Consider the following 15,657-nt stretch of genomic DNA (forward strand, 5'->3'; position numbering starts at 1 on the left):
TTCAACCAGCCCAAGAGAACCCATGTCACACCCCTCTTCATCTCCCTCCACTGGCTTCCTGTAGGCCTTGATGCTCACCTACAAGACCTTGTCAGGAACAGCACCCTCCTACCTCAACTCTCTCCTGAAGGCCTACATTCCCTCTCGCAATCTTTAGCAGTTAGCAGACGTTTAGCAGTTCCAACTCAGCGTGGTGCAAGGTCCCTTTCCAGAACCTTCACACTAACTGTTCCTCAGTGGTGGAATGCACTTCCAATCTCAATCTGGACCGCAGAATCTCTCACCATCTTCAAAAAACAGCTAAAAGACCCACCTCTTCCGTGAACACCTAACCAACTCATAATTTAAATAAAATAAATAAATAAATAAAAATAAAAATTGCACTTACACCTCTACTCTGCACTTTGCTTCTTCTGGAATTCAATTAATAGATCTTGTACAGTAGCACTTCTTGTATTGTTCTCTGCTTGATATATCGCTTTGCTTGTATTTTTCTCATTTGTAAGTCGCTTTGGATAAAAGCGTCTGCTAAGTGAATAAATGTAAATGTAATGAAACCATGTGGGAAGGCATATTAGGAGGTATTGAAAGAAGACTGAATCTTTGGAAACTGAGGACTCTTAATTTAAAAGGGAAGGTTTTAATCTTAAATGTGTTGATGGTGTCCAAGTTATGGTATACCTTACATGTGTCATCTATGCCATGGTGGGCAGAACGAAAGCTGAAGGAATGTTTTTTAGATTTTGTATGGGACAGAAAGCCACCAAGAATCACGTACAATACTTTAATAGGTGCAGTGGAAAGGGGGGGGCTGGGTTTAATGGATGCTGAGCAAAGGAAAAACAGTTTGAGATTGAAAATAATAAAAAAAAGTATATGGATGATGAAAATAAAGCAGCATGGAAAAAACAATGGAATATTTTATAAACAAATGTGTGAATTTTAATTGGGGAGATAATATTTTATGGATGAAAACAAACAACTGGATGATGGAAGGGTTACCAAATTTTTATAAGGAAATGATGAGCGCCTGGGGGAAATTTTTAACCAATGTACATTTTAATCCCTAAGGCAGAGAGAACATTTTAAATCAGCCTTTATTCTTAAACAACAGCATTTTAAATCAAGGAAAAGAGATTTTTTTAAAGAAATGGTGGGAGGTGGGAATCACAAGGGTTAGAGATATTTTATATGAATTTAAAGAAGGGTTTTTACCTGTACAGTGTACAGTAGATGCAATGGAGGAGGCGAAAGAGGATTTTAGCAGACAAGAAATAATAAACAAGTATGATGTCATCAAAAAAGCAATACCCAAAGAGTGGATAAAGAGAATTGAAAACATGGAGGAGGGGGAACAGGAAGAGAGGTCTATGTGAAGGTGGGAGAAAAACTGGCTGCTTTTAAAGAATGTACAGTGAAAATGTTTTATAGCCTTTTTAGAGATGGAGTTTTTAAAAAAACCTACTGTAAATGAGTAGTGGCAACAGAAATTCAATGACCTTAAAGAAGAAAGCATATGGAATAACATGAAAGGGACGATCACAGAAACAAAATTAGAGAACCTAGAGTATTTTATCAGACATAAAGTCATATTTAAGGACATCCTACTGAACAAAATAGGAATGGAGCAAAGTGCAGTATGTAAAGTATGTAATGATGATGAAGGGTTTTTACATTTGTTTTTACATTGTAAAGAGTTGAAAGATTTTAATGCGAAATGTAAGAAAATAATTGAACAACTGAGAGGGGGAAAAAATGAGAGACACGGAATGGAATAAAATCATCATGTTAGGAGTGGATAAAAAGTGTAAAAACAATAAATTATCAATCTGCTTGTGATGTTAAAAAGTGCAATATGGGAGAGAAGAGTTGTGGCAAAAAGAGGAAAAAAATGTAATGGATGTAGAGCGTGTTTTTAAAAGAAAAGTGGAAAGATATATAGAATGTTTGTTTTTCTATTTTAAATAAGAAGATAAAATAGATGAATTTTATAATGTTTTTACGCCAGACATATGTAAAATGTTTAATGATTTACAATGGAAAGTGCCAGGACAACAAGGGTAATTTTATCATATTAGGAATATAAGTGTTATTTATTTTTTATGCACTGACTGTGTTTTAAACTGATATTACAATGGATGTAAATAATAAATGTTTATGAAGTTAGGATTTATTGTTAAAAAATAATGTGCATTCAGATATATTTTAATGTGAAAAATTATTTATGCTGTAATATGTTTTTATTGGAATTTTTGAATACTTTTAATTAAAAAATTAATAAATAAAAGCCTGATCTCATCTGACCTCAGAAGCAAAGCAAAGTTGGGCCTGGTTAGTACTTGGTTGGGAGACTGAATGGGACTACTAGGTGCTGTAAGCTTTTCATTTGGATAAGTGTTTTAAGTACTTTACCTTCTTCTGACATTGAAGAATATTCATTACTACACCAATGCAGCATCCACTTCCGACAGTTATCTCCCATACATGAGAGATTAACTCTAGTGCTACCTAGAACAACCTCCTGGAACTGGTCAACTTTATTAAAATCCGGTGGAATTGGGCCATTTTCATGTTGTTTTTTTCAAGACAATTTTCATATCCAAATGTTCAGCAGTTACCATGAAACAGTCCATTTCTGAAAGTCGCCGTATAACCTGTAACAGGAGATGGTGTGGAGTTCTCCTAATTTTTTTTATTCATCCCAGGAAGTTTTCGAACAGAAACCCAGACAAGAAGTCAAGGCTTCCATGTTTTTTGACATCCTCAGAAAGATGGGTTAGCCCATGTACATTGTAGCTAACAAATTCAGGACCATACAACTCACTAAAATGCTTTACAAATGACACTAGCAAACTGCGAGCAAAGTCATTAAGAACTATACAAAGAATGGATTGGAGAGTATAAAGATAGCAACAGATAACATAAAATTGCTGTACATTGGTTCTGACAGCACATTTAGAAGAACCACTGGACTTGTGTCTAACAGAAACTGTCGCAATTCAGTTGCTTTCCACCTCAGTCTTTCTGAGAATTGCCTGGGTTTCCTAGAAAAGTCCTCAGGAATATAACGTCTCAAGCTAACAAGTGTGTCTGAGATTATAACACTTTGGCGAGCAGACAAATGACAACATAAAGGCCCTGAAGCAAGCCATAAGTCCAGCAGTTTTCACATAACACCAAGACATACAAGGTGCATGTAATCATGTGGAAAGCATGATACCATGCCAATTCCTGCAGCTTTTAAAAGAGATGTTTCAGTATGATGGTCTTCATCAGACATGTTGATAAAAGACTCATCAGTCCTACGTGGGCTGTTGGTCTCAGGAAAGGTCATTCTATGGTTGATGTACACACCAGATTGGATACACTTGTCACAACCTGAATAACCAGTATGTGATTTGATTCCCTTTATAAAAGCTCTAGCTGGAGCATCACACAGGATAGATGCGACTTTTAGGAAAAATTGCTTCCCATTTATGGCAAATCCCTTGTTTAACCCTTTGGAATAAAGCAATAAATATCGTAAGGTCATTATGAATCTTAAGCATTAATTATGTTTATACCATGGTCAGTGTGAATACTGGATTCTGATTGGCTGGAAAGTGTAAGTAAGTAAGTAAAATTTATTTGTATAGCATGTTTCACACAGCAACGCTGACCAAAGTGCTGAACAGAGTACAGAAAGTAAAATAGAAACAGAATTAGACCAAATAAAAGCAGACAATAGAAAAAATCAATAAAAAATTTGTTTTTTATCAGAAGATCTTAGACATCTGTTTGATGAATGTGGATTAAGAAGATCCTCAAGATACGAAGGAGCTTGATTATTAAAAGTTTTAAAAACAAACACCAGAACCTTAAACTGAATCCTAAAACAGACTGGGAGCCAGTGAAGCGATGCTAAAATTGGGGTGACACGATCAAACTTCTTTGCCCTGCAGCTGCATTCTGAACCATCTGAAGACGAGCCAGAGAAGACTGAGGAAGACCCAAGTATAATGAATTACAGTAATCTAAGCGAGAAGTAATAAAAGCATGAATAACCTTCTCCAAATCCTGGAAAAACAAAAATGTTTTGAGTTTTGAAATAATCCGTAGTAGATAAAAAATAGTCTTAAAGACCAAATTTATCTGCTTAGTTAAGCATAATTCTGAGTCCAGAATTAAGCCAAGGTTCCGAACCTGGGAAGAAATTGAGGGTAAGTGTTTAGGGAGCTCGTTAATAAGACCATCTCTCAATCTCAGGGGGCTAAAAACAATTATTTCAGTTTTGTCTTCATTAAGTCGGAGGAAATTATTTGTCAACCATTTTTTAATGTCATGCAGACAGTCCAACAATGGCTGAATGGAGTCACCAGCTTTCAAAGGAATGTACAACTGGGTATCATCAGCATATAAATGAAAAGAGACATTGTGAGCCCTAATAATATTCCCCAATGGCCGCATACATAAATTAAAAAGAAGTGGGCCCAAAATGGAGCCTTGAGGAACACCACTAATAATAGGACTAGAAGAAGAGCAGAAATTACCCAACGCTACCGAGAAAGACCTGTCCTTAAGATATGAGCTGAGCCATTGTAGGGCGGTACCCTTGATACCAAACAGATGCTCTAAGCACCAGAGAAGTATGTTATGGTCTACAGTATCAAAGGCAGCTGTAAGATCTAGTAGCATCAACACAGCATCCACTGTTAGTAAAATGTCATTGGATGCTTTTAACAAAGCAGACTCCGTGCTATGAAAAGCAGTGAAACCAGATTGTAAAGGTTCAAATAACATAGCTGAGTTTAAAAACAGGAGCAATTGAGATTGTACTACTTTCTCTAGCAGCTTTGACAGAAACGGTAGCTTAGAGACAGGCCGATAATTATTAAGGCAACCTTCATCCAAACCCTGTTTCTTAAGCAAAGGGTGAATAATAGCATGCTTAAAACAATTTGGGACCACCCCTGCATCCAAAGAAGAATTTATCAACACTTGGATACTGGGGCCAATTTCAGAAAAGTTTGCTTTCATAAGCACAGCGAGAACAACATCAAGGGCGTGGATGATATTTTCATCTGGTTAACCAGATCACACAGTTCCTTTAGAGAAACGTGTTCAAATTGATCAAATGAAACCGGTAAAGCTAGTGAATTTGGGGACAGGTCTGATAAATGCAAAGTGAAGGAAGAACGAATAGTAATTACTTTATCAGCAAAAAATGTAAAAAAAACTTCAGAAATTAAAAAAAACTTCAGAACTCCAGAAGAAGACGCTGCAGCACTCAAGATAGATGTTTCAACAGCATTAGCTAGAAAACTTTCACTAAAATGAGAGGCAGTGAGTGAATTAATACAGCGAGAATAATATCCTGAAGGCCTAGTCATAACGGCAGAGCTGGCAGCAGGGACATTAAAAACAATGGGCTTGTGATCAGAGAAGGACGCATCTTCAATATTAACATCATCAACAGTGGTTCCATATGACAATATAAGGTCTAGTGTATGACCAAGGACATGACTTGCCTGATTTATGTGTTGAATAAAACCAAAGGAATCCAAGATATTACAAAATTCAGTAACCAAGGGTCGACCAGGGCAGCAGACATGCACATTAAAATCACCCGATAATAACAAACGATCATACAACGGAACAATAGAAGTTAAAAAATCACAAAAATCACTTAAAAAGGCATTGTCCAGGTTAGGTGGCCTATAGATCAAAGCACAGAATAGTGTGGAAGAGGTCGACTCCAACACAACACACTGTACCTCAAACGACGAGTAACTCTCAACAGAAACTCTCCGAATGTTCAGTGACTGTTTAAAAACCATAGCAACCCCACCGCCCTTACCAGAAGGCCTTGGAGTACTAATAAAACAACAGTTCGGTGGACAGAGTTCCTCGAAGACGGTTGACTCACCAGGACTAACCCAGGTCTCCGTCAGGAATAAAATATCCAGGTTATGTCTGCTAGAAAAGTCATTTAAAATGAAAGTTTTGTTGCACACGGACCTGAGGTAGCGAGGTCCGATCCGGTGAAACGAATTCCAGTTTTAAACAGTTCACTCTTCTCTGGCGAATCCGTAATCGTGGAGGAGCAGAACAATTAGACGAGTGTAGGAAGTCCTTGGAAAATAGGCAGATGAAAAACATATCTGTAATCCCATGACCGTCGTTTCAAGTGGAGCCCTTCCAAGCTTAAGGGAAACTCAATCGATTGTATGGAGGAAGCGATTGTCCGTCTGATTCTCACCCGAACACCAGCACGATTCCTTCTCTTCCTGCGGCGCTTCCTTAGAGGAGGAAAGCAGCGAGGTAGCCGGCGAGTGCACTCCACCGCGGGTCCGCTGGACGAGGATTGAAAACGAGAATACAGAGTAGGACAACATCGCAGATGAGCTCCCATATGACTTCTGATGTTAAGCAAAGCTTGACGATTGCAGGTCAATACTGAATCTACATGATACCAGTGTGACACGATACACAGTAAAAACAGCAGAGATGCCAGATGAACAGACAAAACAGATAGAACAAACTGTAATAGATGGGAAAGATAACAGAGATGGCATGCCGACAGGTACGCTGGTGCCATCTTGGAAAAAAAAAAAGTGTGCGTTATAACCGTTTATTGCACAGGTAGTTCCAGACAGTTTGATCAGCGTGATCATTTCTAAATCAATGCGCAGCCTACATGCACACACACACGCATGCACAAACACACACACACGCAAAGACATTCGAGCATACAGAGACACTCGTGAACACACATTCATACGCACAGACACTTCTTGCCAGCGCTGTCTGCAACTTTAACAATAAAAATAGCTTTGCTGGTGAAAAGCTACATTATATTTCTCAGCAACGAGGTGGAACCATCCATGTTTATGAAGTAATTCAACTCTCAGTTTTACTACACTACTGCTGTGCAACACTGACTATGTTTACATGGACAGCAGTAATGTAATTATTGACCTTACTCTGAGTAAGATAATAATGTGATTAAGGTTTTTACATGAGTCGCTTTTAGAATACTCCTGTCATGTTCCCGTTTTACATGTTTCAGAACATAATTAGATTAACAGCGCCATGCCATCTGATGTCCCTCCAAAATTTCACGTATCAACATACAGTTCGTCTTCGTTATGGTATAGTATACAATTTTGGGTGTTTTTATTTAATTTTTTTACGAACGCTTTAAGTGCAGTTAATTATTTGTCACGCTATGCGTGCAAACAGACAACTGCTTGAAGCCGTGGGCTGCATCCCAAACCACCCACTTACCGTCTATATAGTAGCCGAGATAGATGTATTTTCCCCACTACAGGCCTATAGTAGGCAAGTATGCGTTTTGGGATGCAGCCGCGCTCTCTTGTTCGCCGTAAAACGTTGAGCGTGTGTGTACGTGTCCTGTCACAAAATGCGGTGAAAACTCTCAAACAACGTTAATAATGTGATTAAGATGTTTACATGTCTGTTATACACGTCGATAATACTATTAAAACAGGAGTACTTCACGTCTTAATTTGATTAGTGCTCACTTCGAGTATAACTTTAATCAGATTCTAATCAATCAGATCAATAAGCGCCAACCAGTTTACCTGAAACCGATGATTTTTAAAACAATAATATGATATAAAACAATATAAAATATATATAATTAATAAGCATGTATTGCCTCGTCAACTGTGTCAGTGCTTCTCACTACTCCTGCAGTTACCCTGCCCTGTGGGTTTTCCATGTTTTCCTCCTCTACCAAAGATCCAAAGGTCATAACTGTTCCCTCATGTCAATGGGTGTATGAGTGTATATGTGATTGTGCCCTGCGATGGACTGGCACCCTGTCCAGGGTGTACCCCGCCTTTTGCCCGATGCTCCCTGGGATAGGCCCCAGGTTCTCCCGCGACCCTGAAGAAGGAGTAAGCGGTAGAAGATAGATGGATGGATTTTCCCTCATATCAAAGTGGTGTTGAATGTTGTGCTTTGAGTACGAGTGTGTCACCTTGAGAAAACAGAAATGCTCTCAGTAGCTGTGTAATTGTGCAAGCAATTGTTAACAAAAAAAAAAAATCCTCCCAGTTTTTGCTTGTAATCTGGGCTCTGTTGCATCCTTCGCTCCAGACTACGCAGTTGAGGAAGGTCTTGCAGAGGCAGTAAATCTTCATCAATATCCAAAGGCTACACCATGACCTCCTGTAGTTGAAGCAAGCTCAGTGGTTTGTTGGTCCAGCACCATCTCTAATTTAGTCAACACCTCCCTCAGCATGGCTATGGTAAAGAAGTTAACAATATTTACAAACGATACACACTACAAAACTGTACAACTCCATCCTCAGTCTTATTCCTAACCTACACAAATTCCAGTAAGATGGCTGAGTGGAAATCATGGTTAATTAATACCTACAAAAGAAAGTCAATCAGAAGACAGAAGAATACTTGGTACTGCTGGTACTGAAAAAAAAAAAAACTTATCATATCATTCTTTTTAAAATTTTAGTATCAACTTGGTACAGATACCTTTGACATCACAACTTACCAATTACAACATCCTTGAATTGCAGGGATGCCAAGGATATTTTCCCATTCATTCCTTTCCAATTTATGTTTCTTGCAAGTTCATTTGAATGTGTTCGCCTCATTATTCTCCACACAGTGTCATTAAGGTCACACCCTCCAACCAGGCCTAGGTGATTAGGGAAACACATGCTTTTTATCGATTATCTTCATGCAACATATCAATCAATAACACATCAACACACATTAAAGTCATAGTCCACCCCAAAATGAAAATTCAGTCATTTACCCACCCTCATGTACTTTTTCACAGCACCGTATCTACATTTGTGTTATGAAGATTAACACAAGTCATACCGGTTGAGAACGAAGAGGGTGAGCAATAACAAAATGTAAATTTTTGGTGGATCTTCAAGTGATATGTTCTCATTGTGGAGAAATATGCATTAGAAACCACATACACACTGCAACAGTCTGATTTTGAATTTTTCACAAAAAATTTTTTTGTAAACTTTTTCTCCCCTTAGTTTTCATCCCAGCAAACTCACCAATTTTTCCTTGAAATCATTTCTTGGAATTTCTGCTCCAGTCTCTGGAGGCCCTGTGGGCCTTTCATTGGCAAAAGTCCATCGTCAACATCAGAATTGGTGTCCTGGAGTTGCTTCGCATTGAGGATGCGCAGAATGGACTATTGCTGGTCAAGAATCATTTCTTGCTTTGTTAGCATCTCATGGATTAGTGCTAGGAAATATAATAAGGGTAATTTTAGGAGAATATAACATGGACAATGGTAAAACATTTGAAGGTCTACAGCAAGGGGATGTGAATGACTAAGCTTTAGGGCTGGTTCACACTACCTCAACAAATGCTAACAAATGCAGACATGCAATTGGATGTAGCTTCGGTGTAGTGGATGGGCAGCCTTCCATACCATTAAGGACGCATTCAGGACAGATATCGTTTCCACTAAAAATGTGATGTGGTCCCATGAGTTTTTGACTACCTCTGTATGGGGTTTCAGTGATCCGCAACCAAAAGTTTTGGATCCTGTTTACAACTATACTTTGCTAATCACAAAAACACACATCTTAATACCAGGTGGAAATGGGATGTATGCACTGGTTGACCAACAAATTGGCTGATATTTGGAATATAAAACTTTAAGATAAGTTTTCCCTCAAGGCCGATTGTTTCCCATGCCAAAATCATTGCCGATATGTGCTCACATCCTTACTGTGGTTTAAAAAACCCACTGAGATGTGAGAAATTAAGTGCTGTTTCACTTACCCAATTTGCAAATATTTTTTGCAGATAAAACAAGCAATAAATTAATATTGCAAGATTAATAAAACAAGAAGGAATAAAGTAAAAGTATTAACTATTATTATTATTATTATTATTATTATTATTATTATTATTATTATTATTATATATTAATTTTTCATTGTTATTCCTTGAGTTCTTGTATGAATATTCTAGTTTTTGAGAATATATAACTAGATAGGTAAATTTCATCATGACAAACTTTGATGTTGACTGGAGAAACCAAGTCGGCTAGGGTGCTGTTAGGCAGTTGCTGGGGTATTATGGGTGGTGCAAGACAGTGTTCCAATACTTTGGAGCTAAACCGCACTCAGGCTTCAGGCCGTGTGCACTCAGGTGTGTGTGAGTTGACAGTTGGAGCCAGGTTCTGAGCATTCCCTCAATGTGAGTGAATGGGAATTTTGGGGAAATTTCATCATCCGCAATGGAAATACTGGGAGTCCGATCAGTTTGGAAAAATACAGCCTGACCAGTCTGATCAACCTAAAGGACTGTGTTTAATTTCTTTGAAGTAGATTGATTATAAGCTGAAGTTATAACAGTAAGACATTTTTAATGCAAGTCAATGGAAATTTTGGCCACTTTGAGCTTCCATACCTGACATTCTGGTCACTTCAAAAAGATATAGCAACTTGAGTCAGAACTATCACGAGAACCGATACTTCGGTACTAAGTCGGTACCAACATTCTTAAAACGTGACGGTACTTGTTTTTCCGCAGTAGCGTAAGTACCCTTATTAATGAAGGTACCGTGGTTGCAATTCTTCCGGAAATGAAGATGGCAGCAAATACGCGCAAGTGTTTTAGTCGGTCCACAAGTGGTAAAAAAGAAGAAAAACATCAAGCACACGGGAAAAACTACAGAAGTTTAGCTCCGCCCTGACTCGTTGAGCAGCAAAGAGAGGAAAGCTCGTTGAGAGGAAAGCTAGCATCGGTTCCCGGTGTGCATCCGATGCGATCGTTCATTTCAAACAAAGCGAGGACACACCTGGAATTTGGCGAAGCACCTGAAAGACAGGTCCTATATTATGTTTGTTTGAGACAGCTGGCATTGTAGCCGTTGATAGCCAGTTATTTGTTAACAATGCTAACGCATTTCAATGTTACAAACTACCTCCTAATGGGCCACCCGGCATCACCATTCAGCTCGTGTCACTAATAATTATTCACACATTTATGCATTTAATAAATCTTTTTGGGCTGCCACCATATCAGTGAATTTAAACTAATGCTTGCATTCAGAGTATAAGGTCTCTGTGTGTATGTGTGCGTGCATGCATGTTTAGGAGTGCACCTTATCACTTGTTATTAGCACTTAGCACTGTTTTATTAGTCATTGTCAGACAATGTTTGATAACTAAAATATTTCTCGCTTGCTTTGCCAATATTGCCAGAGGAGGATGTCCTCCAGGAGTTTTTAATTTTATTTTTAATTTTTATTTTATTTTTAATAAAATAGTGGTTGTAGCTTGAAAGCCCTTGGAGGAGATATTGTTTAAATTTCTGCCAATAATAATAATAATAATAATAATAATAATAATAATAATAATAATAATAATAACAAATATAATGTGTAATAAATGTTATATTTCAGCAACCTTGCCTGTCTTGTTTACCATGTTTTAATTCATTATATTTCTTTATTATCTTCATTATATCTGCATCAGCCACTGAAAAACTCATATTGGTCAACCAGAAGGTATGGTTGTACCTTACTCTTATGCTAAACTCATCATCATGGTGAAGGTTCTTGATCATGTCTGATTACATCAGGGTGTCAAAATTATATCAGACTTTCCAAACCTGACAAACACTGACGCCAAAAAACAAAAAACAAAAACAAAAACAATATCCAACAAACACTGAAGGGATTACTACATTGATCAAACAAACTCCAGCAATTATTTGTTGCCATTCTTTGGGGCAGTTTGAACTAGCTATTATATGCTCAACTACATTCTGCTGATAAGCTGAAACATAACTTGATAAACTTACAGACAATAACTTTAGGGGTGGTGGTCTGATGCATGGTCCTTTGGCATCCATGTAATTGAGTCTGTTGAGGCTGTGGTGGGTTTGGACCTTAAGGAAAATAAACTATTGTTATTCTTGGCTATATTTCCTCCTTATTACTACAACAAGGGGTTAATGTAAACAATGTCCCATACATAAATACATGCATATATATATATATATATACAACCATATATATATATATATATATATATACACACACACACACAGTTGGGTCTATATACATTTGGAAACTGACAAGTTGTGTTATTTTGGCTGTTTATCAAAACATTCAAGCTACAGTTAAATAATGAATATGGGCTTCAAGTGCAGTCTCTCATCTTTAATTTGAATATATACATATCCACATTGGAGGAAGGGTTTAGGAATTACAACTCTTTAATATTTAGCCCTCTCTTTCTCAATACTGAAAGCCCTTATGGGTCTCAGTTCAAGGGAAATCACCCTGGCAGACAAATAACTATTGAGTGAAACCTCAATGATTACACCACAGTTGGCATATATATCAAAAACTCAAGAACATCTTAAAGATGCACCTTTAAAGAAAATTATTTAATTCAATTCAGTTCAATTTTATTTGTATAGCATTTTTTACAATAGACATTGTCTCAAAGCAGCTTTACAGAAATATCAACATGCTATACAGATATTAAAAGGTGTGAATTTATCCCAATGAGCAAGCCACTGAGTGGCGACAGTAGCAAGGAAAAACTCCCTAAGATGTTTTAAGAGGAAGAAACCTTGAGAAGAACCAGACTCAGAAGGGAACCTGTCCTCATCTAACAACAGATAGTGAAAAAGTTCATTATGGATTTATATGAAGTCAGTATGGCCTTAGAAGCAACCGTAGTCCCAGCAGTCTGGAATTGGAGTAGATTAGAGCTCCATCCAGAGGCAGGACATCCGAAACGGATCAGGCAGGTCCGGAGATCAGAAAGGATCAGGATCTCTAGTATCTCCATAAATTCGTGTGGGGCTTGGTGAAAGGAGAGAGGGAGAAAAAAGATTATTATGACTGCGAAGTAGTAGAACAGAATCTAATCAGGGTAGGCTTGAGTAAACAAATACGTTTTAAGGTTAGACTTAAACACTGAGACTGTGTCTGAGTCCCGAACACTAATTGGAAGACTGTTCAATAACTATGGGGCCCTATAAGAGAAAGCTCTTCCCCCTGCTGTAGCCTTCACTATTCGAGGTACCGTCAGATAGCCTGCATCTTTTGATCTAAGTAGGCGTGGCGGATCATAGAAAACCAAAAGGTCACTTAGATATTGTGGCACGAGACCATTTAGTCCTTTATAGGTTAATAAAAGTATTTTATAATCAATGTGAGATTTTACTGGGAGCCAATTCAGTGTTGATAAGATCGGGGTGATGTGGTCGTATCTTCTGGTTCTAGTTAGGACTCTAGCAGCTGCATTCTGGACTAACTGGAGTTTGTTTATGTTCCTACTGGAACATCCAGACAGTAAGGCACTACAGTAATCTAGTCTAGAGCTGACGAATGCATGAACTAGTATTTCCGCATCATGTAGTGACAATATGTTTCTTATCTTAGAAATATTTCTGAGATGAAAGAAAGCTATCCTAGTAATATTATCTACATGAGCATCAAATGATAGGCTGGAGTCAATAATCACTCCAAGGTCTTTAACTGCTGTACATGATGAAACAGAAAGACCATCCAGAGTAACCATGTGATCAGAAAGATTACTTCTAGCTACACGTGATCCTAATAAAAGTATTTCTGTTTTATCAGAATTAAGTAAAAGGAAGTTAGTTAACATCCAACGTCTAATGTCCTTTACACAATCCTCAACTTTACTAAGCTTCTGTCTGTCCTTTGGCTTCGCTGAAACATATAGCTGTGTATCATCAGCATAACAGTGGAAGATCATTCCATGTTTGCGAATAATTAGACCTAGAGGTAGAATATATAAACTAAAAAGCAGTGGGGCTAAAAACAGAACCCTGTGGAACTCCAAAGGTAACCTCAGTATGCGTGGAGAAGTCTCCATTTACATCTACGAACTGATAACGATCAGTCAGATAAGACCTGAGACAGGAGAGGAATTTTCCCTTAATGCCAATAACATTCTCTAATCTATCAAGGAGAATAGTGTGATCTATAGTATCAAAAGCTGCACTAAGGTCGAGTAACACAAGCAGCGAGATTTTCATTCAAACATGAGGATTTTTATTTAACCATCTTACCCCGTGTGGCCGAAAAACCGGCTTGCCTGTCTTTGATCTATTCCTGTAAGGATGATAGACCGGCTTGGTCGTCTATGCCAAATCCCCGTAAGGCCGATATAGAGGATTTACAGTGTAAACGTTATCCCCGTAAGGCCGGTGTACAGGCATTACTCTGCTATGATTCCTTACTTATTTAATTATTATTTTTTGACCCGGAAGGTTGATGACGTCACGACGTGATTACGTTTTTACGCCGGCATTATGATGAAGATCCAAGCGTGAATATTAGTGTACTACTAGAAGTGAACTAAAAATGCCAAAGCGACAAGCTAATCGTGTTCCAGCTAAAGTTACACCTACAGTGAACACAGGTACATCTAAAACAGTAAAAAAAAACAAAAAAACATACACAGTTACACAGGCGAGAGCGAGGATTCTAGATAGTGACAGCAGTGAAAGTTCAGGCGATGTTGAAACCGAAACCGATAGAGACGCAAACTCTCCTGATTCAGACCCTGATCCATCTTCATCTTCAGCATGAACCAGTGCGACTGACACTGCAGGGGTCTGGAGTCGTAACGGGACCATTTCTGTGCATTCGGGAAAACACTACCTGCTGGTCTGATTATCACCAGAAACTTGACTTTTGGCACTAAAATGCATTTATTTATTTATTATTTATAAAGGCATTGACCACGCTGATGCTCGTATGGTACTTCTAAATGAGTAGAAGGATTTTAGAGAGCATTTTTTTCGTAATTTCTCTAGTTAAGAATTGTGCTCTAAGTTTAGTAAAAACACTGAACTGCTTCATTTTCAAAGTAATATTACACAAATACATTATAAGTTGTTTCAAGGCCTAAAAATGTTAAAATTAAAATGTTGATTTTGGCCCAGGAACTCAGGGTCGGCGTGCTGTTTCTCTGGGGAATATAGGGTTATGGGACATAATACTGTGGGAACTTAGGGGTAAGAGGGTTAATTATACACTTTTTACACAAATACCAGGATATTAACCAAAAACTATTGGCCTTTCCTTGCCTCCCGGGCCACCGGGTTGTTCGATAGACGTGACACTGATGCCCAAAGCGTCCTCAAGCGGGGACTGGGCAGAGTGCACCTCACCGACCGACAGCTCCGCGACGTAGAAGCGGTCTGATGTCCCCTTGCTGTGGCACATTATTTTCGTGATGAGAGCGCGCTGTTGAGATTCCTCTCACTCTGAAGAAAGAAGACATTTGTCTATCACTTTAAATGTTTAAAATATTGAAATTAATTCGTTCGTTTAGTCATTTACATTTTTAATTTTTTTTTACATATGTTAGCTTGCGTAGGTTGCTAGAGCTGTCCTGATGTCAGAGATGTTGTTGTCCTTCCCCACGAGTGTCCACAAGGCATTCTTGACACGCAAAGACATCTTGGTCTGTGAGCCTGTGCTCAAGAAGAAGAACCACCTGACAGAAGCCCCATAGCCTGGCATGTGCTTCCTGCAGTGTTAGAAGCATTTCAGGCACTTCAGCTCACTTTTGTTGAAAGCCAGCTTAGTGTGACCGAAATCAGATTTGTGCTGCTTCACCAGGAAGAAACAGACAATAAATTAATAAATAA

The sequence above is a fragment of the Ictalurus punctatus genome, unplaced genomic scaffold (assembly GCF_001660625.3).
Source record: "Ictalurus punctatus breed USDA103 unplaced genomic scaffold, Coco_2.0 Super-Scaffold_100046, whole genome shotgun sequence".
Taxonomy (NCBI): Eukaryota; Metazoa; Chordata; class Actinopteri; order Siluriformes; family Ictaluridae; genus Ictalurus; species Ictalurus punctatus.